Source organism: Saccoglossus kowalevskii, chromosome 4 (assembly GCF_978046115.1).
Source record: "Saccoglossus kowalevskii chromosome 4, keSacKowa6.1, whole genome shotgun sequence".
In the NCBI taxonomy this organism is placed as follows: Eukaryota; Metazoa; Hemichordata; class Enteropneusta; family Harrimaniidae; genus Saccoglossus; species Saccoglossus kowalevskii.
Window position 1 is genome coordinate 23366586 of NC_140644.1, and position 27145 is coordinate 23393730.

Genomic DNA, 27145 nt, shown 5'->3' on the forward strand with positions numbered 1-27145 from the left:
AGCTTGCAATTTGTGAGGGAATTGTTGCATTAGTTATTCCTCTTGATTAGATGAACCACCTGATTTTAACTACATATCGGTAAAATTATATTTTTTTTTATATCTTCCAGTTAATTGACTCCCTGGCAGGAAACTTTGACAATGAGATGCTATCAATCCTCCTTGTAAATTTTCTGTGGTAGGTCTATGTTTCTTATTGGCAAAAAATAAAAATTAAATTTTTTAGTTTTAGTTTTTTTTCCATGTTACTCTGTTTTATTTTGCAGTCATTATATTCCTTCCTATAATTTAAACCCACTCAAATAAATCAACCAACTGAAAAATAGTATTTAAAAATTATACAAATATAATGACTGTTCATGGTCCATTCACTGTTCGCAGTGATTGAGGGTGTATAGCTCAATTTACTGAAAGGATTTATGGCAAACAGTTTCAGTGTTTTACAGTGAATCATCTGAGATGACTGTAAAGTCACAAATATTATATTCAGGAGAAAACTGTAAATAGTGGATACATGATGAGACGTGTTTATGCATGAATGACCCACAGTTTGTGATGCCAGTATTGTCGCAAGGATTCCCTACTGTGCATTTGTATGCCGAATGAAAATATATCTTGCAATTCAAGAACTGCAGTTATTTTTTTCATCTCTTCCTGTTCAAACTAGTCAATAAACAAACAAATACAGTCAACTTTAAATTCATCCAATTACAGATCACCTACCTACCTAATCTGTTCGTAAACTAATCCTTGATTGGATGTTAACAAGTTAAGTTTTAAATATACTGATGTATGACAACACCAAGCGACAGTGTGTATGTAAAGAAACAAAAGTAGAAGAATATTTGGTTCAAATTAAATGTTGTAAAATTGCATTCAAATATACCATACTACATAGAAATATACTATTTAAATATATAAGTTTTTATTTGTACTATAAAAGCATAAACAGTATAGGTACCATCAAAACTACGATAGTTGCATAAAATATCAATATTAACATCTTTACATCACTTAATATTTTTGTTTTCACACCTGCAATTTCTGAGGGTAGTCTATTACTGCATGAGAATTCCAATCTTCAAAAAAACGGTCTGCATTTGTCTCGAGTGTATGTATTCAGGACAGTGGGAAGACGGTTTTACACAGAATGTATTCATTCACACGGTGCAGCGCAGTACAATAGATGTATTCTGTGCGGCATGAGAAGAACGTGACGGAATAGAAGCTACAATACACTGAAGTATTCAACTAAGAACTACTTCACAATTTGCCTAACATGTACACCTGATACAAAGAATTGAATTCTAATATGAAATGAAAGTACTTTTGGTTGCAAGGTAACATTGCATGATCAACTTTCATGTTTATATCCCCAGGGTTGTGTTTGTGTGTGACGAGAATGTTTGAAATGTCTGTAAATCCACAGGTGGCAGTGAGGAATGCGAAGCTATGAATGAAAATACTGTAGATTACTTATTTTTCACTGGAAATGGAAAACGTGAAAGTGGAATTTACTGTTTGAAAAATTGATTTGCTTCTTTGATTTCAATTCCAATTAATGAAATTCAACTATCCATAGTATACTGTAAAGTGCTGAATTTTTGATGACAGGAGATTTCATGGCATTCGTTGAAGAGAAAATTTCTCACAGATTTGATTCCAGAGAAATGTTCATTGCTATGAAAATCATTTTTGACATTCAAATTTGACTCTTGCGAAATTAGAGGGGTTTACAGTTTGACAGTAGCACCTCATAAACTAAGCCAGTAACACATTCCTAGTATACAGATTTTTATCATTTTTTTTTCTTTATGCTTTTTGTTTCTTTACTTTTTATGTGGTTATTTTTCTTTTACTAATATCTGATTTGTAACCCTTTTAATCCCCTACGGAGGATGTTGTGTGTTAATATAAATAAATACACAGAACTTAAGTAATATCTTACAATAGTGGCGTTCACGTTAGAGATCTCGGCACGTGCCGTAACTTGTGTGTGACCAGTCGGGACTGAGTTGGCACGTGTCGAAAACAACTCTATCTCGGTCCCGATAGATGCTTGGGACCGAAACTCGGCATGTGCTGAGATTTGCTGTCTGAACGCTCTGCACGAGCCGAAATCACACCTTCGGTGGTAAATTTAAGAAAACACAAGTTGATTCATACTAGTATGAAATGACGATGACAGGAAATTCAGATATACTAGTATATAGTCGGATGCTGTAGTAATGAAAGGAAATGAATGCGAACCGTCGTTAGCGACACGTATTTATGTGCTGCTGGAACCGCTATTTTCTTGCAACACTACATTGACGTGAACAAAATAATTGTGTTTCAAATCTTCTTTGCCGTTCATGTGCACGATGGCTCGTAATAAACACCATAGCAACAAATGGATATAATTTCACTATATGTTTGGCCCAACAGATCGACGAATGAGGGCGGGATTTCGGCACGAGCCGAGTCAGTCCTAAGTTGGTCCAGAATAACGTGAACGCAACTGCTGTAATCCCTCTGCAAACACAATGTGAACGCAGTAAAAGTTGAGTGTAGACTTCATTTGCCTTGTACTAGCTATGCTAGCAATAGGCAATTCCCAAGTTGTTACATTTAGATAGCTAGGCAAAAAATGTTTTTCAAGGCACTCAGAGATGTTCAACCTTTTTGTGATGATTTGTTTAAAAAGTTGATACCATGTGAATTCCTAAACAGTTTCCTCACAATAATTCTCAACTCTGTCTAGAACAGAAAGTAAAATAAATTTAAAGGACTCTAGATTAACAAAGATTTAGCGTGGGAGGAAAAGGAAAATGATAATGTGTTGTATACTTAGCTGTGGGTCACTTATCAAAACACCCTATGGTGCAACAACTGTAACTTTGTCTTGTTTCATTTGAATGTCATCTATAAATGTTATAAAGTTTTAAAATAAAAAATCTGATTTTAATATGTTGAATGAAAAATGTTGATATTTGGCATTTGAGTACTGGTAAATGTAACTAACATGATATACCGTAGACCTTGGATGTCAATCCCTTGGTGGTTGACCTTTGTGCTTTCTGCCTTTTAATTCTTCACAGAACAATACAATGATTTATTCCAGGGACCTCTTCCTGCTTTTAAATTGAAAAAAGGAGGCTGTGATATTGTGTTACATTACTTACTCTTCATAGCAAAAACTAAAGAATGATGTTTACCTTTAATTGGACATCTTGGATGATTGTGAAAGTATGGAATTTGATCACCAAATTAATTGAAATTAGATCTTTATGTCTGTGCATAGAACATCATGGGCTATAGCAGTAAAGCTTAGCCCAGTTCATTTCCCGGATTAAAAAATGGAGCAAATATACTTTCAGGATGTTCATTTTGAATGAAAAACGAAACACAAATCCTACTCGGATAGTGGATTATTTCATGACTGTGATTTATTGCTCATGTCTCAAACATTTGTTTAGCTGGAAAAGTAGAAAATATCATATTTCTAACCTAATAACAATATTAAAACATACATGCAGTTGTTGAAATTCAAAAAAAACAGATTTGATATCAGAAATTGTTGCTAATAAAAGGACAACAAAGTGAAAGTGCCATATGTTTAGACTCATTGGGGATGGATTCTTTGGATGTTTAGCCCAGATGTTTTTTCTGCTACATTCCACTGAAACACTGTTGTGACTAGTTAGTGTTGTAATTGCATGTACACTGACAATCATATTTTCATCTAATTTTTGGTCCACATCACAAATTTATGTTTGGATCCATGCATCCTTCTGTCCGTCCGTCTGTCTGTCCATATATGGCATCACTTCTTGGTCATGCAGCATTTTTGTCCAAAAAACAACATTTTAATTGTTATCTTTCTCAGGCGAGATGCTGAATTGTTCGCTTTACGGACATCAAGTTCTGAACATCAAGTTATGAAAACATTGAGTTACAAAATTGACCATGCCCATATTTCAGAAACCATGCCCACTTTTGCGAAACCATGCCCAAATTGTAACTCAAACATTTAATAACAGTTACGGTAACCAAAATTCGAGTTACAGGCAACATCAATTTTTTGTTTTATTTAACATTCAAATTCAGTAACTCAAATTTTAATTATCAGTTCAAACTTCAAATTACAGGAAATGTACATTAAACAAAACAAAAAATCTATTTTGCTCGAACTCAAAGTTTGGTTAACTGTTAAATTAAAGAGCAAACTATAGTGCATTTTGCCACAGAATGGGAAAGGAAATTCAAATGTGGCCAAAATGTCTGGCCTAAACATAAAAATTGTCCGAAGCATCCAGGTCCAGTACAGTATTTGCTCTGTTAGATACACATCCACAGTTACATGTGCACCTAAGGCAGAAATTGCATTTAATATAGATTGAACCATTGAAATGTGTCTTACTTTGACCACCATAGACACACTGCTGTCATTTACATATGCTTTTTATATAGCAAATATGGTACTAGTAATTGAAACTAAACACTAAATCAGACAGACAAATGCACTGTAGAACATGAAAAGAGAGCTATTAGACCTTATATAAGGGGTCTATCATTTGAAATTATAGGGGTTCAGTGAAAGTATATGACCAGTGCAATTTTTCTTTATTTTGAGGAGGACAACATTTTGTTCTTGCACACCTTGCATGCATTTTTGCAATTTTTTCTGCCTGTGTCTAACTTGCATTTCTTTCTTTTGCATCCAGCTTGCAATTTATTTTTCAACAGATCTTCAAGCTACCCCCATGATTTAAAATGATTGACCCCTCATGGTGTTGGCAGACCCTGGAAAGTTTTTTCGTCAGATTTTGTCAAGGAGCCACTTGTGAGATTCTGAGGTCAAAATATTTAGACAATAGAAAGTAACCAAATGATTTGACTGAACTGAAGGGCAAGTAAATCATGTCATTCAAGATAATCTGACCACAAATTAGACTTCTACACCTGGTTTGGTTAGATTTTAAATGATTACACACTGAATAAGTAATGAAATTGAAGAATATAACTGAAAGAGAATTGCTTTACTACAGATATATTTGTTTTTTTTGGTTCAGGTAGTCGTCGCGCCATGCATGCGTGAGATATATGGGTCTCATATAAACAAAGATGGCGACTTTAACTATTGCGCAGATCAACGAGTACAAACTGAGACATTATCAAGCTTTAATTAGGTATTTTTTTAGGTGATTGGAAAGTATCTAAAGAGTCACTGGCGGTAAATAGTGCCCAGGTCAAACCTCATACTTGTGATTTCCATTAGAAGAGCGCATTGAATTGTGGGAAAATCAATGTTTATCAACACAAGTGTCGCACATGTGCAGCACGACGACCACTGCCCTTTAAAATCACAAGCTATTAACTTCACTATATGGTAGTGTACTTCACAGGCAGGAATCCATAGATTGATTGATTGATTACGATATGAGATTTTTTTTGCTGCCATTTTATGCCAGACTAAGTTGTCATGCTGTAATTCCATCACGTATACCATGTTACTTTAAACTGAAATTGGGTCCTAAAGACACTGCAAGATTCACAAAATTGTGTCCTCCTGACTATAATTAAATTGCTGTTTGACACATTTTTATTTGGTGTCTGGATTTGTGAGCCTACAACATAAAATAAGGCCAAGTTATAAGCTTATTATGTATGCACAACAATATATTTTGGAATGGTTCTAAAAAAGGGGTCGCCAATCTTTTTGTGAAATGAATAAATTAATGAAATAAATGTTCCTGATTTCACTAATTTGTACTCAAAATGCTCCCTTCCTATTTTGGGCTTGTTAATACTATTGGAGTAATTTCAAATATGTGGAAATGAGTTTGAATATTTTTGATTGTGCAAAATATACAGTGACAACATATATTGAATACTGTCAAATTGCAAGAATTGTATACTGAGACTCTAAAATGGAATTGGGTGTAGACTATATATAACAAAAAAAATTAAGTTTGTTTACAAGAATTTTTCTATTTCAGGACAGGTAGAATAAATCTTTTAATGATTTAGGAAATTACATTACAGTTGCTGCATTTCTTTCAAGCAGTGTACATACAACTTTACACTTTGTGGATGACTAATATCAAACATGATATCGATGAGTGTTACTTTAATTACAAGCAAATGGATATATCTGAGACTTGTTACTGATACGTGTATGATTCAAATGTAAATTGAGTCATCATGAGAGGCAACTTCGGCACTCATCAAAAAATTGTGATTTAGTATGTATTTTTATCATAATAAATCTGATACTAATCATGTTTATGATATCAATAAACTAGGTTTGTAACAAATCTGGCATTATAAAACCAATGAGTTGACCATATGTAATGTAAACAGTTTTCATTTTGTGAGAAACAATACTTCATGAAGTTTTGGAAGAATCACGAAATTATACATGTGGTACCAGTCTGCCAATGAGAACGCAATGTTTTAATAAAAGGCAGCTCACAGTATCATACTTTGGAATGTTTAGATACAAGTTTGTCAATTTTTTTTTCAGAGTACTGTCTTGCATACCCACATATCTACACAAGTTTACTTTGAAAAGTAAAACCATTAAATTCAGTTAAATCATTTTAAATTCATTAAACTCCATTAAATTGCAATTCTATATAGGAATGCAATTTTACAATTAAATCTAAATTGTGTCTAATTAAATTGAATTGAACATCAACTTCAAATAAATTGAAATTTAAAGTTATTAAAAGTAGGTATACCCTCTCTTGCATTGTACAATTTAAATAGAAGCCGCAGCTTCTAATACAGATTTTACAGTACTACCGTAGTAATTTAGTGAATACATTTACACAATACCTTCACACATACTAGTATGTAGAAGCTAATACTTCCCTGTAAATAATAAAACATCACACTGTACAAATCTGTCTTGACTTAGTCAAGAGTTTCTTTCTCTCTTTCTATTGTATTTCTATTAGGGAATTCTAGAACTTCAGCTGTGTTTATCATTAGGATTTTGATAGGTCAATGATGAGTAAACATAAACTATTTAAGAACTCTTCAACTTGTGTACTTTCAATCTCCAGATAGAACACCCACTCATTTGACCCTCAAGGGTCACATGATGAGTCAGCTCTTATAAGAGAAAAAAAAAATCGGTATAGTTTTGCAATTCCCATAAAATGCACAATCAGCTTTGTTTAAATTTATCTATCCTCACCTAATATATGTATTGTGTAGTAAAATTAAAAAAAAATACAGAAAAGGTAATTTTTTTATGCTTTTTGAGATAATAATTTTATAAAGTCTCTGGTTTTTGAAGATTTTGCAGTATACTAGTACTGCATAAATAATACTTTAAGGGGGAAGTCAAGGCAAACAATATAATATAATACAATATAATGCTCCCTAAAAAAAGACCAATTTTAAAAACAATGATTAATGACAGATTAATTAATTATTAATTTTGTAACAAGTGACTAAAGCCTATGATAAAATCGAGAATACTAATGCTAATTGTAGAATAATTTAAAAAAAAGGGATATTTGGTAACTCACATGATCATGTTCCTAAATCCTAGACAAGATAGTGACTGACAGACAAGAGTTAAAGATCTTTTATTGACTGTTGTCCTTAACGATAATTCACATCCGATAAGCTCAGTGTGACGTTTTTTCCTGACACCAGATGTAATCGCGAAAAGTACGGTATGTATTAACTTTTCACACAGTGAACTTTGTGGCACAACCTCAATGTATGACATCATATATATATACGTTAATATCCGGACAATCGCACTGATGTCTGGACTATCCATGTCCCGGGTGAGTGACACCATGTGGTATTAAAGAAACTTGTATAATGAACTCGCACGTTGTGTAATATGCTCTTTTTTTTTTTTAAATATTTGTTGTGTCAGTCGTTACTACAAAATGTCTGCTTGACTCTATATACAGAAACCATATATGGAGAATATTACAGTACATTAAAACAACATTTCTGAAAATGATATCATAATTAATCTGTTAAACATGTATTTTGTAAAATGATATCAATATCATCAAATTTGGTCAAAGTTTTACTGTGTTAGCCATTTTAATTTGTCGCTGTATGGAATGACAGTATGCTGAACTTAAATGTGCCTAGTTGTAGATCATTTCACTACCTGTACATGTATTTGCTATAAAGTGCCTATTGACACTATTGTGTAAACAATTTAAACTTAATGTAGCATGTATGGCCATGACAACATATGACCTTGTCCCACTTAACCCTAGAAATAACGCAAAATTTAGGGATAAAAATTAGAATTATAACTTTTTTTTTGTTTTATTGATCTTTACAAAATTGATAATATACACTTCTGGTGTTCCAGAATGCCATCAGACTAGAAAGCAGTTCATAATTTTTAATTTGTTTTGTAAAAATTCTAATAATCAAACATAATTTCAGACAAGTGGTGTCAGTGTTTGCTTGCTGGCTGGCTAGAACATATGGTTCTGGTAGTAATCACATGACATTCATGCTTGGGTTATTCTACCATATATATATATTAAATATCACCAGCATATGGTTCAAAGACCTGTACTAGTAGTAGTAGTAAATAATTACCATTAAAGCTATTAGCAACATTTGGATTTTAATAAGAGAAAAATGCTGAAATTTAGGAAACAAATTACATCACATTTCTGGAAGGTGAGAGTAAATTGAAAAAAATGAATTTAATTTTCATTCAACAAGTTTTAAAGTGAGATACAGTTGAATTTGATGAGAAATAACTGTGAGAAATAAAGTGTAACTGTCTTAGTAACCCAATAGGAATGGTTTGAGAGATCAATAAATTCATGAAATTATTGTCTCATGAAATTAAATCTGTTAACAACAGTATAGTGCAGATGATACAAGATATTCTGTGTTTTATTTTCACGAGTGACGAAGTTACTTGCTGAAAGCTGAACATTACCAAACTGTTTTGTGGATTTAGTTGAGTTTTCAGCATCTCGGGGTGTCATCATGCATCAAATCACAAGTAACCATCAAAATATTGACTTCCCAAATAGTCATTTCAAATTTGAAGAAGAGCTATTTCAATCATGATACCACTTGCATACTTCCTAGGTTTAAACTTGTGTTAAGTGTATTTCCGACGGAGAACTCGAACAGAAGTGCATGACTGGATTCATTCAAATAAGAAATTAGGGTATGAATACCGCAACATGCCAACTTTCGATCAGTATAACTCGCAAACACTAAAACATTTTCAGATTTTATTTCAGGCCAAATTACTCAAAAAAGTGTTTTCAACTAAGATTTCCCAACAATACAACGGCGAGTCAAAGTGACTATTGCAACATTTCGTTATCTATGAATTATTTCAGTTATAAACTGAATCTTTTATATCTCTAATTCATGTCATCTAACACAATTGAATGTCATACTGACAATTCCAATGTCAAACTTTTTCACCCAACTACATTATGTGTGCATGACAATGGTCACACTATTCATTAAAGTCTGAACAGGATTGAGAGAGGAAAACCCATCAGAGATTATACCATATCAGTATGCGGGGGTGTGTGGGTGGAACGCTGCTATTGTTCTTAAAAGAGCAAAGGTAAGAACTATTGGACTTGAGGTGATGATCTGGATAGAACCACTTATATATGATATGATGTATCGATAACATTTCTCTTAATTCTGACATGAAAAGGGCAACGAACGGAATAAAAGTTTCTCCTCAAGTGCTAAAGGTGGTGCTGCTCCACCCGTCATTGGTATGTGATCTGATATGGTATAAACTGCTTTAAAACACCACAGTTGTCACACAGCAAATGCACATTCAAATTTTGTGTAAATGTATTTTATAAGATTAGAAGCCATAATAAACTGATACTTTTATTTCTTTCGTATTTGAAATAAAGAAATTTGGAGAAATGTTTACTGAAACAAAATTTTGTGAATTACTCACACAGTACAATTTAAACTCTGTGAATGAAGGGGTTGACCAGTAATACTTTGGTGGGGGAGGGGGGGGGTTACAATCTCCTCTTCTCTTTATTATCAATCTCCTGAACAGTCACATTGTGATTATTTTCTACTCGTAATTCTCCCATATTAATTCTGATATATAGACAGAAACGAATTAATTTGGGTTTATGTGTAATTTTGGATAGTGTGCTTAACTATTAAATGTACAAATAGGTATGCTCTCCATCTTGTTCTGTTAATTGCCACATACCTGATATACGAGTGTGCGTTCTAGATTAAAATAACTATGTTGCAGACATAGCTACACATACTTGGTATTAATGGTGTTCTTTAACACAGTGGTTTCTATTGTTCCTATGATTTGATTTATCTAATCGTAATCCACTCTACGTGCATCAGGTCATGATTAATTTAAATATACTCGTGATGACTCTATGTGCTTTTATCCCCTTTGAATGCCAATGTTTCGTCGCTGAAATACATTGTAGTTTTGCTCAAATATGTATTTTTCATTGTTTTTTATGAATGAGCTTGATTACCTGTTGCAGGTCTTGAAAAAATGTTGTTTTTCAGCGGGGGGGGGGGGGGGGGGGGGAACTTGCATAGTATTTGTGTACATTGTACATGCAGTGGTCTAGGGGTAGGGAGTTTTTTTATACTGTAGAATACTTTATATTCGCTTGGAATTTATTTTTGCTATTTTCGCTGAAGGAATGAATCAGTGAAAATAAAATCCAGCAAATATACTTTTTTGCTATACTTCACATTAAACTCATCAAGAACTAGTGAAAACAAGTAACCTGTAGAATGCTGTGAGGGTAATATTTTTATATTGATTTTTGTTGCATTTGCAGCAAATAGTTACCAAACAATGAGAAATCTATAGGATTGAATATACCTCTCGGCTGGCTTCACATGCATAGTTCAAGCCTGTCTAACCGGTGCTTATACAAGGGTTTAAATACAGCACCTAGACGGTCTGTGGTTATAGCTTCATGTTCAGAGTAATTAACCTTCACTGTGAAGGACAATATGGGAGTTGACTTAAATGACTGGTGGAAGCAAGGCTGGTAAAATTTTGCAAAATAGTAGTTTGTTAGAATTACCAGACACGCAATCGAGACATTGAGGGATATCAAAATATTGATGATAACGGCAAGTGATATTTCCAGAGATATAGTTGGAATTGAAGCAAAGGAGTGGCCTATTAACCCATGAAACTAGCCATGAGTACAGTCCTGTCGGTTGGCCTCCTTCTGTTGATCATTCGGCCCCTACAGTCCTGAGAAGTCGCATAGATCGAGGATTCGACACCCGCCTACAAATTTATGGCGGAGAACCGTTCTGCAGTTTTCATGATTGTAACCAGCTGAAACATCTATCGACTAATCTAGCGATCACAAATACCTTTTTTGTGACTGGAAAATGAACCTACAGCACTGGAACGTTGGCGAAAGCTAGGTTTACGCAACGAAAGAAGTATTGAAATAGCCTATTTTGCAAACTCGCTAGCGAATTGGCTAACTGCTTGAGATGCTGAATTGTTCGAGTTACGGACATCGAGTTACAGAAATGACCACGCCCATATTGTTGAAACCACGCCCAAATTATAACTCGATGTTCAATCATGATTAACAATTAACAGAACTTCGAGTTACGGACAACATACATATGCACGTCCATATTCAGCAAGCAAGGTATCTGGATGAACATTAACTACAATCTACGTTGCTTACTGTTAATTAAAGTTCGAGTTATAAAATTTGAAAGTTAAACAAAACAAATAATATATGTTGCCCGTAACTAGAAGTTTGATTAACTGTTATTTAAAGTTCGAGTTACTGAATGTGGACGTTTAACAAAAATAAAAATATATGTTGCCTGTATATAAGTTCTGTTAACTGTTGATTGAACATCGAGTCACAATTTCTAGGCAGTCACTTATTTTGACTAAAACTAATTTGCATATCACCCATGCAATAATGTTTTCGATATTTTCACGGTCAATATGCTAATGAACATGGTATTGGCGATCCGCTCCACTAAGATTGCCCCTCAATTCATTTGTGTGTGTGATTTCCAGTGTTTTCACGCATTAGCTCTGTGATTTTTTGGCTTGGCCAATTTCACTCAAACATGGCAGGTAGGTCACACCTTCACCCTCATCCTTAGGAAAAATCTGCAAAAAAATGTTGGTCCACCGTTGCCATAGCAACAGTAAAAAAAATGATTTTTGGATAGCTTCGAGCTAAATGTATCTTCTACAAATTTAGGATACAACACCTCAGACATAGCTCATTGTACTCGGCTTGAGTGTGGGCACAATGATACTATTTGAAGTTTTGATATCTTTTTTCATCACTGAGAAAGTTGACCCCAAATTTAGAGTAACTTCTCACCAGGTATGGCTTTTTAACTAACTCTTCTGTGATTTTTTTTTTGGCTTGGTTGATTTTGTTCATACTTGACAGGTAGGTCGTACCATCACTAATTGGAAAAACAATCCTGACCCACCACTACCATGGCAACAGTCAAAATCTGTTTTTTTGAATACTTTCGCCCCAAATTTATTACCTCCTACAAGTCTTGTAATAACAGTGTTCGAATGATCATGCCTTTTATTTTGGCTATGTTGCGCACTGGTAAGATATCGTTCAGCAACATTTTTGGCATATTAGCTGTACACCACATGGAATACTACGATTGAGAGAACTTTATGTATGTTGACTGAGCTTTATCATAGACCATCAACATCAAAGTACCAGGAGGTTTCTGCTGGCGACGTTGCGGCGTTACCCAGTTCCAAATAAAGATTACCAACGCCAAATGAGCGACATTTTTACCGGAAATCAAGATTCATTTAATCCACAAGCAACATCACAAGCAAAGTTGTAGAGTGCAGCTCATCAACGACCGCTGTAGACGAAAGTCATTCCGTCAGTGGAGTACCGCAGTTGTGACGGCATGTTTGCCAATGCACAATTCTGTGGAGGAAACTTTTAACTTAATTTAAACTACATATGACTGATTCGAAACATTCCATCGAGATCGAACGGTGCCCTATCGCGCCAACCCTTCACCATTGTATTCAAATGAACCACGTGGTGTGCTGTTACATTCTCCTTCGAACCCGGAATTCATTTATTAGGGGCGTTTCAATAAAAAAAAAACATCGCAAATCATGCAAATTTAGCATTTTTAAACCAGTATACCAAAACAGAAATGGTCAGCGATGCAAATGAAGGATAGATATCACTTTTCAGTATACACATCACTGTTTATACAATCCCTCACATATTCTACTCCCAATTATTCCTGCATAAAATGGAATAGCCTCTTTCCATGTTGACATTCTGAGTAAAATCATGTGATAGGCTGTTACAATTGGCTGTTACATACTCTTTCGCCGGTCTGAAAAATGTGTTTAATTAGCTCTCATTCAAGCGACAATGCATATTTCCCAGTGGGAGTGAACCTTATTCGAATCTGCCATTAAAAAATAGGGGTCTTTTCAGCAAAAAACGAATAACCCTTGAGTGTACACAATACACTGAATTTTAGAACAAATCTTGCATTAGTTACAGCAACAGAATACCACAGAAATATCAGACGAAACATGAAAACACTATATGTTGTATTTTGGCTTGAGCCCTCTCTATTGCAATTCCAGGAATTAACCCCATATGTGCATCCATTTCCACCTAGGTATCACCCAACCCTGAAAACAAATTCTTAATACCACGCTGAAGCGTTTGGTAATAAATTCCATACAAAACGCCCAAAAAGCCTTTTCAGCAAAAATTAATTCCAGCGAAAATAAAGTATATCACAGTACTTAGACAACTACAAAGTAAAGTACATAATGATTGGTGCAACATTTTGCAGACCTTTATATTGTTTTTTTCATTTGTTAATTTTGGATGAGTTGGAAATAATTTCCCATAGACCTTGGTCAAAATTTGTCTGGTAATATGCAACACAAGTTGACTTTGTCATGAAGAGGGTTAAGAAATATCACATTTAACATATGTCACAATTCTCTCTAAAATAATCTGTATTTCAATATTGAACTATAAAAAAACATAATTCAAGTCCAAAATCAAATAATTTACCGGTAGTTTTAGCATTTGACATGCAATTACGTGCGATCTCTGTAACTGTCACACCTCCGTCTGAGTGCAACGTCGATAATCCCTTTGCCAGTTTAATGATTAACACCTTCTTTGGCACGTGCTAAAAGCTTGTCTGACTGAGGATAGAGTATAATATAAAGTATAACTTTGTAGTGAAATTCATGTTTCTTATTTACATTGCTATTTTACTGTGTGACAGGAAACAAAAACTGTTTTTGTTTCACTCTTCATCTGAATATGATTTCATCTTTTTTTTTTTTTTAATTTTTTTTGTGCCAGGCGACAGTTAGGGACATTGATTGTCTCAAATTTGACAGATACAGTAGTGCATATTGAAAAAAAAAGATATTTATCATTTCGCTCAAACAAATCATTTGATAAATAAATAGGATTTTCAAATTGCAGAAAAAACAAGTAGTGTTATCACTTATACATTGTACACAATTGACAAACAAATTTGCATACAAACGATCCACTTACAGTTATATACCTTTATTCGGTGTTATATCAATACAAGTTCCATAGTCACCAATATGCTGTGTACTTTTACTAGACAACAGGAAAATGAAGGTCGTAAACATATAACAATATTTTATTAGTTTTCACATATGGGTTTATTATACTGTTCAATTCTTGCTGGTTTGAATTTTTACAATTTGCTACATTTATGAGCATTTAACAGGGATGATATTTCTTGATAGTCGCCAGGATTTCCTGACCACAGTGATATGTTCACTGGTAAAAAATGACTCAAATAATGGTGATCTACATTACCATATTTGCTCTATCATAATTTACATCTTCTCTAGAATCTATAGTCTAAAAAAAAGCTCAATCATAGACCCATAGTAATACAACAAAAACAGTATATTTATTGAAATAGATAATAATTAATAGATAAAATACCATAAAACAATCGCGTAAATGTTTTAGATCATCGGAGAACAATTTATTAGAATCCCATTCCTCTCTGGCTTAATGATAATCCTGATGTAACCATAGAAACAGCTGTCAACAACGGAGGGTTTTATTGTATAAAGTGGTCAGACTGACTTGAGACGATTACATAATAGGGGGTTAGCAAGTGTTTTCCTTTCAAATTATATTTATTTTAATATTTTCCTCGAAATCCACTAAATTGCCAATAATTATAAAAAAATTAGAATAAATAGCTGTGATTCATTTGTATATGAATATGCTTCTTTGGTAATATTCAATTCTGCTTACCCCCAATGGTGTCTTGCAATATTGACATCAAATGCACACTTGTTCTTATTGGTTAAAAGTTTATAAAAAAAATCATGATTGTTGGGTTCACAAAATTTTAATATTTTTTTTTTAGCATTATTTGCAAGTTATGACCAAATGTATATTTGTGGTTGTGATGCGTGACAAAATTTGGTGTTAATAGTTTCGGCAAGTTGAGATGTGACCCTGTAGACTGCAGTGCCCACATGAATGGATGTATTCTTTAGTATGTATGTGTGTGCACAAGATCTTCAGATGTAATTTAAGGGATGGATCAATTGAAAACTGGCAGAGGGTACAAAATGCTGGGAAAATTTGTACCGTAAAATTTGTATTAGAAGCTACATCCCTAATAGAAGTCGCACACATTCTTTTTGAATACTTGAGGCCCAAATATTCATCATTTCCCCTATGTGCAGATGCTCTACCGGTAATAGAAGCGGCAGCCCTCTGTTGCAATCCATCATTTTAATAGAAGCTGCGGCTTCTAATACAGACTTTACAGTATGTTATATTAAAGCTCCATGTATTGAATTACACTGTATGTACAAAAATGTATAGCTATAGTATATAGTCATCTCTTAATAGTAAATGCTCCACCAAACTGATAAGATGTTTAAAGAGGAAACAGGAAAAGCGCATTGCTTGTTGATCATGCTGCATTATATTTGAGTACGTGTTCTATGTCACGTATATGTGTAAAATACAACGTCTATGTCAACCAAAATTGGTCGTTTATTTTTACTACAATTCTTTTTCGACAGAAGGACAATCAAGTGAGTGAAAAAGAAACCTCAGAGATACAGAGTCATACTTTAACACTTTATTGAAAATAATCTGTTCCCACTCAAAGCAGGTTTGATCCGTCAACAAATATTCCGTACTGGTCTGTGCGCAGACACTAGTATGTATTGAATAAATTCACCTCCTCTGGCAATAAATAAACAACTATGGTGGCATTTATATGGTTTTTATTTTATCGCTGGTTTTAACCTTTTCGTAATAGTATTCCAAAACCCATAAGGTGATTGACTCATTATTTTTCTGTTTAAGAGAGACGTTACCAGTTTGAGGGGGCTCTCCCCATTCAAGATGTCTTCTGTAGTGACTTTTGTATTTTCTCAGTGGAATTCTAGAAATTAATGATTTTTCCACTTTCCTTCCATTTCTCTGAATTTCCTTTGTTATTACAGTTGGACTAGTACTACGGTACTACATGCAAAGGATAATAAATGTGTCTATCAAGCTTGTTTGGAAATACAAACCAACTAAATATATCAAATGGGTTGTAATGTGGTTCAGGAAGAAATACATCCGTTTTCATTTCAATCATCTATCCCTGAATAATTGACATCAATCAGTTTCAATTGGCACTTCTAATACTGTAGGATACTTTATTTTCGCTTGGAATTTATTTTCGCTATTTTCGCTGAAGGGATGATTCCGTGAAAATAAAATCCAGCGAATATACTTTTTTTCCTATATTTCACATTAAACTCATCAAAAATCAGTGAAAATAAATTCCAAGCAAAACGCCCAAAAAAGCCTTTTCAGCGAAAATTAATTCCAGCGAAAATAAAGTATTCCACAATAGTTGATATATGGCCAATAGTTTTGTCAGTGACTTAAGTTGACTCATAATACCCCCTAGGAAGATTGGAATGTGTATTAGTACAATGTTTTCATTACCTATTTAAGATCCTTTTACTTTTCCAGGGAAACTTAGAAATAATCCACTTTGGCCAGGAAATGTCCACTAACTATGACCCCCCCCCCCCCCAGCGAGTGTTAATTTTTGTAGGGTTTGTAGAATTTTTCTTTTGAATTTTTTCTTTGAATAGCCTACTCGTTATGGTATATGATTCATCCCTGAAGGTGTCAATGAACTGTAAATCAAATTGAATTAATTACTGACCAATGCTGTGGTCCTAATGGTGTAACTTGAGATAGAAAATTATGGCATGGTCATTGTGCCTTCTAAAAAATCAAAATCAAATTCCAAAAACCAGAAAGTTCACTGCTGGGACAAAAATAAAATCAAGATTTAATGTGGCTGTTGGTGTTTGTAGTCCTTGTATCATTTATAAAATGTGTATTTTCTTTTATAAAATGACAATTTCTTTTTCACCAAGCTGCAAATTCCTTAACTATAGTAAGTTTCTCATTGTATGACATTCTGTTGCGCTAGATATGTACATAACTAGTTGTAGCATAAAAATTACTGTGCGTCATTGATGCGTCATACTGGCTTAAAGGCAGACTGAGTGTGGTACAGTATTATAAACATTTGAGGATGAAAAAACAAACAAACAAACATATTTTCATTCATATATCCATCTATTGATACAATTTATAAATTTTTTTTATGATGTTTATGTTAAAGCACCACTGTTGATGTCCTAGTATATTTTACATACATTTTAATAAGTCGCGTATCGAACATGGTGAGTCACAATGACTGCAGGTGCTTTACAACCTTATGTATGTAATCGTTTAATAGTTCTGTGAAGGTAGTTCAGAATTAGAAGTTTTTAAAAACATGTCTGTTTCATTACTATGAACCTGAGGTGTTTTCAATTGATAAACACACACAAGTTCTAACATTGGGAATATTTTTTTATCTCAAGACAACATTTGGTGTAAAAAAATAAATTACTATGCCGGATGAAGTTAAAAACTATGTAACAATAAATCTGTGCTGTTTTGAATCACAACATTCTGCACTAATCATTGTGGTGCAATGTCCGCTCAGTCGAGAGTTGGGGCTTGGTGTCCTCACCTGGTGGTACTTAAGTTGTATCGTAATAATTCACTTGAACGAAATGAAGGATGTCAAGTTAATTGAGACTAATTAAACTGTTAATTAGCAGTGTAGGCGTTCAATCCAACTTTTAGTTTAACAAGACTGGTTCAAACTGGTTTTATTAATGATCAAGTTGAGCCATTTTGCTGTGTAAACTCTGTGACTTGAATGACACCTGTTTGCACTGTTGTCATAGAAACCACTCTACGTGATGGTATTCAAGATTAATTACCTGTAACCTTAATGCGACCTTAGGAATTGTGAAATACTGTGTGATTTATTGAATAATTGATTGATTTGTCACTTGAACTGATCCCCTGAGGATTTAGTGTAATTTATTGCATTCCGTGACTGGCAACAAATTAGTGCCAACAGAAACAAATGAGCATCTGTAGATGCTCATCATGCAGTGGTGATACTGTATCACATAAGTGAGCTGCACTGTAAATTATATCAGAAACATAGTGCAACAAGTGAGGTCTTGCCCATGAATAGTTTACATTCGGAAGCCATTCAACTGCGAATTTATGATATATATGTCTATTCTACTAATACAAATGAATGTATAAGTGTCTTTATTTCCAGGTTTTCTCGTAACTAAGTCCTCAGTTTTTTGGTTTTGAGGTACCGGTATATAATTTTTGGACCTTATTGATTTCAGAAAAGCTATAGCAAAATATTTTTTTAAAGTGAACTGCATGGTCATTCCAGCACAAGTTCAATTTTTATGAGGAAGAAACAAATATATCATCGAATCTGAAAGCATTCATTGGCTGTTCTTCCATACTGTCCTTATTTATTGAAGAAAACCAAAAGGGACCCCTTACTTTTGGGGGCGTAAAAAGCTTGATTAAGATCTGCATACAATTCTGATCATATGTCATGTGACATGTCTTGTTGATAACAAACAAAAGAAATGTGTTGGCGAACCATCATCCCGTGTGCACCTCTAATTGTAAATGTCAGGGACATGAGACGTACCCAATGTTTCCTAGCTTAGAGACTTGTTGGGAGACTTGCCTGAATGCATGTTAGCTCAGTATCTTTCACTCTAGATAGTGGTCATTTTATCTCTGATGTTGCAAAGTCATGTGACTTTACAGCACCACATCTTCTTGCAAAGTCACATGACTTTACAGAAACACTGGCTTCTTGCAAAGTCACATGACTTTACAGCAACACAGGCTTCTTGCAAAATCACATGACTTTACAGCAACACAGGCTTCTTGCAAAGTCACGTGACTTTACAGCAACACAGGCTTCTTGCAAAGTCACATGACTTTACAGCAACACAGGCTTCTTGCAAAGTCACATGACTTTACAGTAACACAGGCTTCTGGCAAAGTCACATGACTTTACAGTAACACAGGCTTCTTGCAAAGTCACATGACTTTACAGAAACACAGGCTTCTTGCAAAGTCACGTGACTTTACAGCAACACAGGCTTCTTGCAAAGTCACATGACTTTACAGCAACACAGGCTTCTTGCAAAGTCACTTGACTTTACAGCAACACAGGCTTCTTGCAAAGTCACGTGACTTTACAGCAACACAGGCTTCTTGCAAAGTCACGTGACTTTACAGCAACACAGGCTTCTTGCAAAGTCACTTGACTTTACAGAAACACAGGCTTCTTGCAAAGTCACTTGACTTTACAGAAACACTGGCTTCTTGCAAAGTCACATGACTTTACAGAAACACAGGCTTCTTGCAAAGTCACTTGACTTTACAGAAACACAGGCTTCTTGCAAAGTCACATGACTTTACAGAAACACAGGCTTCTTGCAAAGTCACTTGACTTTACAGAAACACAGGCTTCTTGCAAAGTCACTTGACTTTACAGAAACACAGGCTTCTTGCAAAGTCACTTGACTTTACAGAAACACAGGCTTCTTGCAAAGTCACGTGACTTTACAGCAACACAGGCTTCTTGCAAAGTCACTTGACTTTACAGCAACACAGGCTTCTTGCAAAGTCACGTGACTTTACAGCAACACAGGCTTCTTGCAAAGTCACGTGACTTTACAGCAACACAGGCTTCTTGCAAAGTCACGTGACTTTACAGCAACACAGGCTTCTTGCAAAGTCACGTGACTTTACAGCAACACAGGCTTCTTGCAAAGTCACGTGACTTTACAGCAACACAGGCTTCTTGCAAAGTCACGTGACTTTACAGCAACACAGGCTTCTTGCAAAGTCACGTGACTTTACAGCAACACAGGCTTCTTGCAAAGTCACGTGACTTTACAGCAACACAGGCTTCTTGCAAAGTCACGTGACTTTACAGCAACACAGGCTTCTTGCAAAGTCACGTGACTTTACAGCAACACAGGCTTCTTGCAAAGTCACTTGACTTTACAGCAACACAGGCTTCTTGCAAAGTCACGTGACTTTACAGCAACACTGGCTTCTTGCAAAGTCACGTGACTTTACAGCAACACTGGCTTCTTGCAAAGTCACGTGACTTTACAGCAACACTGGCTTCTTGCAAAGTCACTTGACTTTACAGAAACACAGGCTTCTTGCAAAGTCACTTGACTTTACAGAAACACTGGCTTCTTGCCATACTTAAGTCAAACTTATTTGATTTTAATCATTTTAAAAATTGTCTGGACAAAGTTGGTGATTCATATCCAACCTCCATATAAAGACTATTTTAATGAAGTCCATTGAGTGGTCGCTATCCACAGGTTTGACTGTATACATGTAGGTTACACTAACCTTTGACTATCAAGTTTATTGTGGTGGAGCAGTTGCTTGAATGTCAACAGATAAAGTCTGCATACAGACATAGAGGTCATGGGGAATTTGAGTCTGCTGTGTCATGGTTTATGATATGATAATGCTGTGATATCAGCGATGGAAATAAACTACTTATAGCAGGTGGTCTATTTCATCATAAGCTAGTATTAAGCCACATGGCGACGGTCTAAATAAAAGGAGCATTTATTCTACAATTAAGCATACTGAAAAGTTAAATGAAGGTTTTTATATTATTATTTTTTTTATCGAGGGCGTTTCGACCTTAATGATATTTAAGGTCTTGAATATCGTGCTGTATGCTATAGAGTCTGGTGTAATTAACCCCAAAATTGGCCCTGCACACAATGAGCATTGTTACCACAGTACTTCGTCTGTGATGGGTATATAATATTGAAAACAGTGAAAGCACTATAAGGCTGATAGTACACAATACAAATTGAATATATTGTGCAAGGTGTGAAGCATTGGAATGATATAAGGATCACTGCATAAGACACTTGTCTGCTGGCAAATAATGAGAAAAATCAATAGATTTCTGACCTGCGAATCACAAAACAGGCACAACTTTTGTTGGACACCCAGCAGTAATACTCCAACATATGCATCACTTGAGATGCTTCCCAAGTAGAACTAAAATGGTGACCCACTTTCATCAATCACCTTGATAAATTTAAACCGCAAGAAACCCAAACTATATTCTTAAGTATTCGATTGAAATTAGGATTCCCGTAAGTGGGATTAATTTAAACGTGGCTTTGCAAACTAATGTATATTTGTCGCTGTGTTAAAACTATTGATGGGCAGCAAACTCATCTGTCATGTGATCAAAAGGTAGTTCAACATTTTCAATTGCTCGTGCTAAAATAGTAGTTTGAAAGTAAGTTCATGGTCAAGGGGTACTCTCACACACCCAAATTGGAAGCTCACCTCAAAAACCTGAAACCTGGTTATATATATATATATATATATATACAAAATTCATGAAATCAGAAGAAATGTCTCTTCGCTGAAGACTTTGGCTTCTAAATGAAATGTTTTTATTGAAAATCAGGCTTACAAGAAGCACTGCAGTTTAAATTTATTATTTTTACACCTGTTCTAATAAAATACTGCAGATTAATTCATTATCACTACATGAATCTATCGGTGAAAGGGGTGGGTTAAGACCAATTCTTGTTTTTTCCCTTTTTCTTTGAATTTAACTCATCAGAAATAACAAATAATTTACAAGAAACCAGCAAAATGCTGTATTATATTTGCTTAGATTCACAGCAACAAAAATGAACTGGTTTATATTTACAAACTGGTGTGAAATTCAAAGGGGCAGACAAGGGATGGAACTGGTCAGTACATGTAATGCGAAAGTCTACATGTAGCTATACATGCACTGAACTGCAATTAACTTTAGGGCAGTTAAAAATAGTTTATTCTGTTTATTCTATCGATCACTTGACCTTGACTAAAGTTCTGGTTTTGATGTTTTTGTATAATTTATTATGGTGTATATACCAATGTCAATTTATACAATTCTGGTGATCAGCTAAATTTTCTGAAAAAAATGTAAAGTTGTACTCAATATAGGTATGTAAGCTACTTCAAAAAAACATGAAATTTGGTAGCAATGACTGTGGAACCTGCTGTGAACGATTGAGAAACTAATTGTTGTATGTTATTTGAAGGAGAAAGCAATGCAATGCAACAGATGTTTGCATTGCATTGTATTGGCTAAAGTTTTAAACTTCCTGTCAAATCAATTTTAGATGCAGCTATTCAAGAACCAAGTTTGCTTTCGGTTAATTACAAAGAAATTCATTGTAATCCTGAAAATTTTGCTTGTAAACGTTGCATTTTTAAATACGAAAATTTTATTTAAGTGTTTCTCCCACAGTGAGTTTGTTGAATCCCATGTAAACAAAATATTTTATGTTTGCTGAAAACATTGTCACATGGGACCCATATCGAACACAACAATTAAACTGTGCCGCTTTAAACTGTAGTGTTTGTTGTGCAGTCCATGTTTGTTGTATCCTGTGTTAACATTGTGTGTTACACAACACATTGTGACAAGCATAGTCTATGTTAACTTAACAAAAAAAGTTGACCTAATAACCATTGCATTTAGGTCATCACTATAAAAAGTACAAATATTGACACACATTGTGTAAATTTACTGGCAGTGACATACGGTACATTCAGTATTGCATATTTATTTTTAAAACCATTTGCTCAATGGAGATATTATTCATTCAAGTATGTAATCACATAGAAAAGTACAGGTAGATCCATCATATAAATCAGATGGCTGGGTGGTCTTAGACTCCCTATCTTTCAGTCTGTGGAATGGAAGGGAGAGGACAATCAAAAAACTGTTAGTTTGATCACAGAATTCAGTTAATATGAACTCTTTTATTTCTTACATGACAATTTACTGAATTTTGCTGGGATAATTAAGATGCATCTAGTTAAATGTACGAAGAATTAAGGAGATCTTTAGTTGACCTTGATTAAAAAATGCTATACTTTGTTAATCCGGGTTGTACTGGAAGGTGAATGGACGAAGTATTTGAACAAAAAACAAAAGATAACGAAAAAAAAAAAACATGAGGAGACACAGAGTAGAACAAGGTGGTATTTACGTCATAGTACTTCACGGCGTGATGACACAAACACAAAGCTGCACAGATAGCGCAAACTTATGCAAATATATATCTGTGAACAATGACGCACAAGCTGGTAATACCATACATGCGATATTATGTTGTATAATTGACTATTAGGGGAAAAAAATCGTGTCTCTATTATGTACTTTTGTGGTAGTGTAGTTAAAAGTCATTTAGTTATAGGACTCAATATTAATGTGTCATGACATGTATTATATTAGGTGTGTTAGCAATTGTGGCAGCTACCTAGACTGCACTCTGCAAGATTGAACTTTTTAATTATGGTTTTACGAAACAACTTGGAGCTTAATTTGGCCATAGAGACAATTGTCAGCTATAATGTTTTTGCAAGAAATAAGGTTTATAAAAAGGTGGTGTAATTTTTGAGAGAAAAAAACCTGTTTATTTTGTCATGATTTCAGAGTTGATCTACCAAGGGTATACATGTACTCGACTGAATTTGCCAAATGTACCTAATGATCTGTAAATCTGAAGATAATACAATGAGATTAAAAAATATTCATATAACATTTAAGCTGTTTTTGTTTTTATATTTGGTTATAACACTTCATTGCAGTACTCTGATAGAAATGTTATTTCTAAAAATGCAATAAAGTATTATTACCATACAATTATTAAAAAGTAATCACAATATTTGTAGTATAGTGCAGTATTATTATTTTGCTGGAAAAAAGTTAAGTTTTATGCGTTGCCACTTTGCTTCTGTAGATATACTAGTAGACCAGTAGTTCATAGTATTTGTTTACATTAAAAATAACTAAAAATTATTGGACAACTACATTTTCATTTGACAGCCAGTTTGTCAGAATGGTTGGCTGGACAACCAGGGATTTTTTATTTTTATTTTGACCCCTGATACTGTGAAATAGCACACAAGCCTTTAATGAACTGGGTTATTGATCAAACATGATTTGTAAAGCGCCCTCAAACTTAAATGACTGGCTAACACTGAGATGATGTAAGAATCCATAAAATAGACTATGCAAGTGTAGATGGATGTGTAGGCAGGTGCAGCACGTTTAGGTTGTGTTTTTTAATCCATTGAGTAGATTGTAAATGTTGTAATGACTTATTAGAAGATTTAAATTGACAGAGGTTAATTAAGCTTACTCAAATGAGTAGAAGGAATTACATATATGTAGTGTTTTGTTTTTGTAGTGCTAGGCCAAAATTACATCAGTAAGATTCAGTTAGACAAAGTGGGGGGGGGGGGGTTCTCATTCATTGAGACAGGGAATCACAGTGACTTTTGTTCTCGTAAATGCCCTCAAGAAAGTTTTGGCCAAAGTAAAGATTATATGTTGGTGACACAAGACAAAAAAAAATAATTTCAATAGTGAGTTTACAGTGTGATAAGTTTCATTATATACAATGGGAAATTTTCTCCCACAATGCATTGCATATATTACAGTGCCATGGGGGTGGGTATTGGGGAGGACAATGGGAGGTGACAGCTGTTTTTTTAGAATATCTGTAGCCAGTTATGTATTTGTGGGAGAGGGAGGCACCCCCTCCAATTAACATTTACCTATGTATCGTTGCAGGTACCTTACCTCCCTTTAACTGTCAGTGTGTTTTCATTCAAGTTTTTATCTAATTTTCTTCGTTAATTTTTTCACATTGCCCATAGGTATTGACCACATTTTTTGAAAACAAAATGTGTGGGTTTATTTTGTGAAAGGGTTATTGTAGGGATGATCTAGTGGGCCTTGAAGCTCATACTAATACATCATTGAGGAATGTCTATTGTTAAAATGACATCTGGTCTGAATTTACGTATGCAAGTTTTGATTTATCTTTGTCGCCATGAATCAATAAAAGCTGTGAAACACCTGAGGAATTTGTGTCCAAAGTATGGACAAATAGAAATTAGGTCTTGTCAAATATTTTTGTACAATTTCAATTTACACTATAGGATGATAAATAGAAAGCAGTGACCAATTGCCATGAAAAATGTTATCATACTGTTATTAAAATGAAAAGTACATTGGGTTACACCATTCAGGTCATTTGGGTTCAACTCGCTACATGTAAACAATGATTTTAACTGCATACTTTAACATAGATGAGGTATTACGAGAATGGAGGATCTATTAACACTAATCCATCATGAACCATACAAAAAAAAAAAAAGCAGAGCAAACAGTCTTCCCAAAATAAAATCTAAATTTACAGTTTTAAGTAGAAGGGTGACATAGCAGCATGTTGTTGGTTTCATCACGGTTTAGTAACCTGGGGTTTCATTCAGATGTATTCCATGGATGATTTCATTCAAAACAATTGAGGAATGGAAGAGAAAAAAAAATACCAGGACACGCAAACAGTTCTTTTAAGTAGAGATTTTTTAATGACCAATGCACTTCCAACAAAAGTGTATATGCCAAATATTCTGAGTTTGGAATTCTGCCATTTGCTCGCAGAGTAGACAACTACACCGAGGGACACACAATTTGTTGTGGAGAGACAATACTGTGAATATCTCATTACAGGTGTGCGTTTCCTATTACGTGTAATTCCCATTACTTTAATAGGGCAGAGGAAATGCCAAAATACGCACGTGTTGATTTCTTTAATTTTATCATAAAACTGCAGCGTGGGGTAATGATGCAAGTTCAATGAACGGGGAGAAAAAGAAACTGGTATCAATTTCCATAAGAGTTTTGTAATGTAATATCTGTTAATATTCAGATACAGGATGTGTTACGGGGAAAATGTTGCTAAAATTGCAACCCCATCTTTTTAATGACAAAAGAAGTCTCAATGAATGAGAAAAAAGAGATGATAATAGAGAAAAAAAATATGAAGTTGTTGGTGAAGATCTGTGTTTTGTTTGTTTGGTAGATTGTCGGATGACATTTGACTCAATCAGTGTAGAGATCTGAGTTTATACAGACGAGGCTTTAGTTGCGAGATAGCAAATAAGTATGTTTTTTTCCATTTGGGAGATTACGGGATAACTGATTTGGTCAGTTTAGTGAGATACAGAAGATCAAGTTTATAGACAAAGCTTTTTCAGAAGTTTCATTCCATGTGATTTTAAAAACCGTCCCTAATCTCGGACAAATAAATATGATCAGTAAAAACTAACGAGGGAGGGGGGGGGGGGTTCTGGTCTAATTGTGATCTAGTAGGTCTTGTACATACTGAGACAAAAATAGCTTGTAGTGTATTGGGTTTACCTCGATTTTTTTTTCAACAATTACCTGTGGGTAATGGAAAGTTATGTCCATTTGGTTCGATTTAATAGAGATTATGGAAAAATGTATAAAATGTTGTACCAACACTATGTCAGGTTGTTGAAGTATAGGGCTTGAAGGGGGAGATAGGTTTAAAGACTTCTTCTAAATACAGCACTATTCCACTGTATGCATGCCTGGAATCATGCCCGGGGACATACTTACATGGTCTAGTCTCTTAGTTTCAGTAGTTGTACATTTTCCTGCTTCGGGTCAACTACTTAAAGAATCTGAGACAGAATCTAATTATGTTTGATTCAATGATTACATCTTTGTAATTATGCATACTCACTCTTTAGCAACTTTGTTGCAAATGGTACTGCAAACA

General features: G+C 34.4%; 1 long non-coding RNA gene across 1 annotated transcript in view; it reads left to right on the forward strand.

Annotated features, from left to right (window-relative positions):
- The window catches only part of LOC146747199 (uncharacterized), a 49681-nt gene that overhangs the window by 6794 nt on the left and 15742 nt on the right, over positions 1–27145 (forward strand). The window contains exon 2 of the long non-coding RNA XR_014929103.1: positions 111–178. This is a non-coding gene — a long non-coding RNA (uncharacterized LOC146747199). The remainder of the gene's footprint in view (positions 1–110; positions 179–27145) is intronic.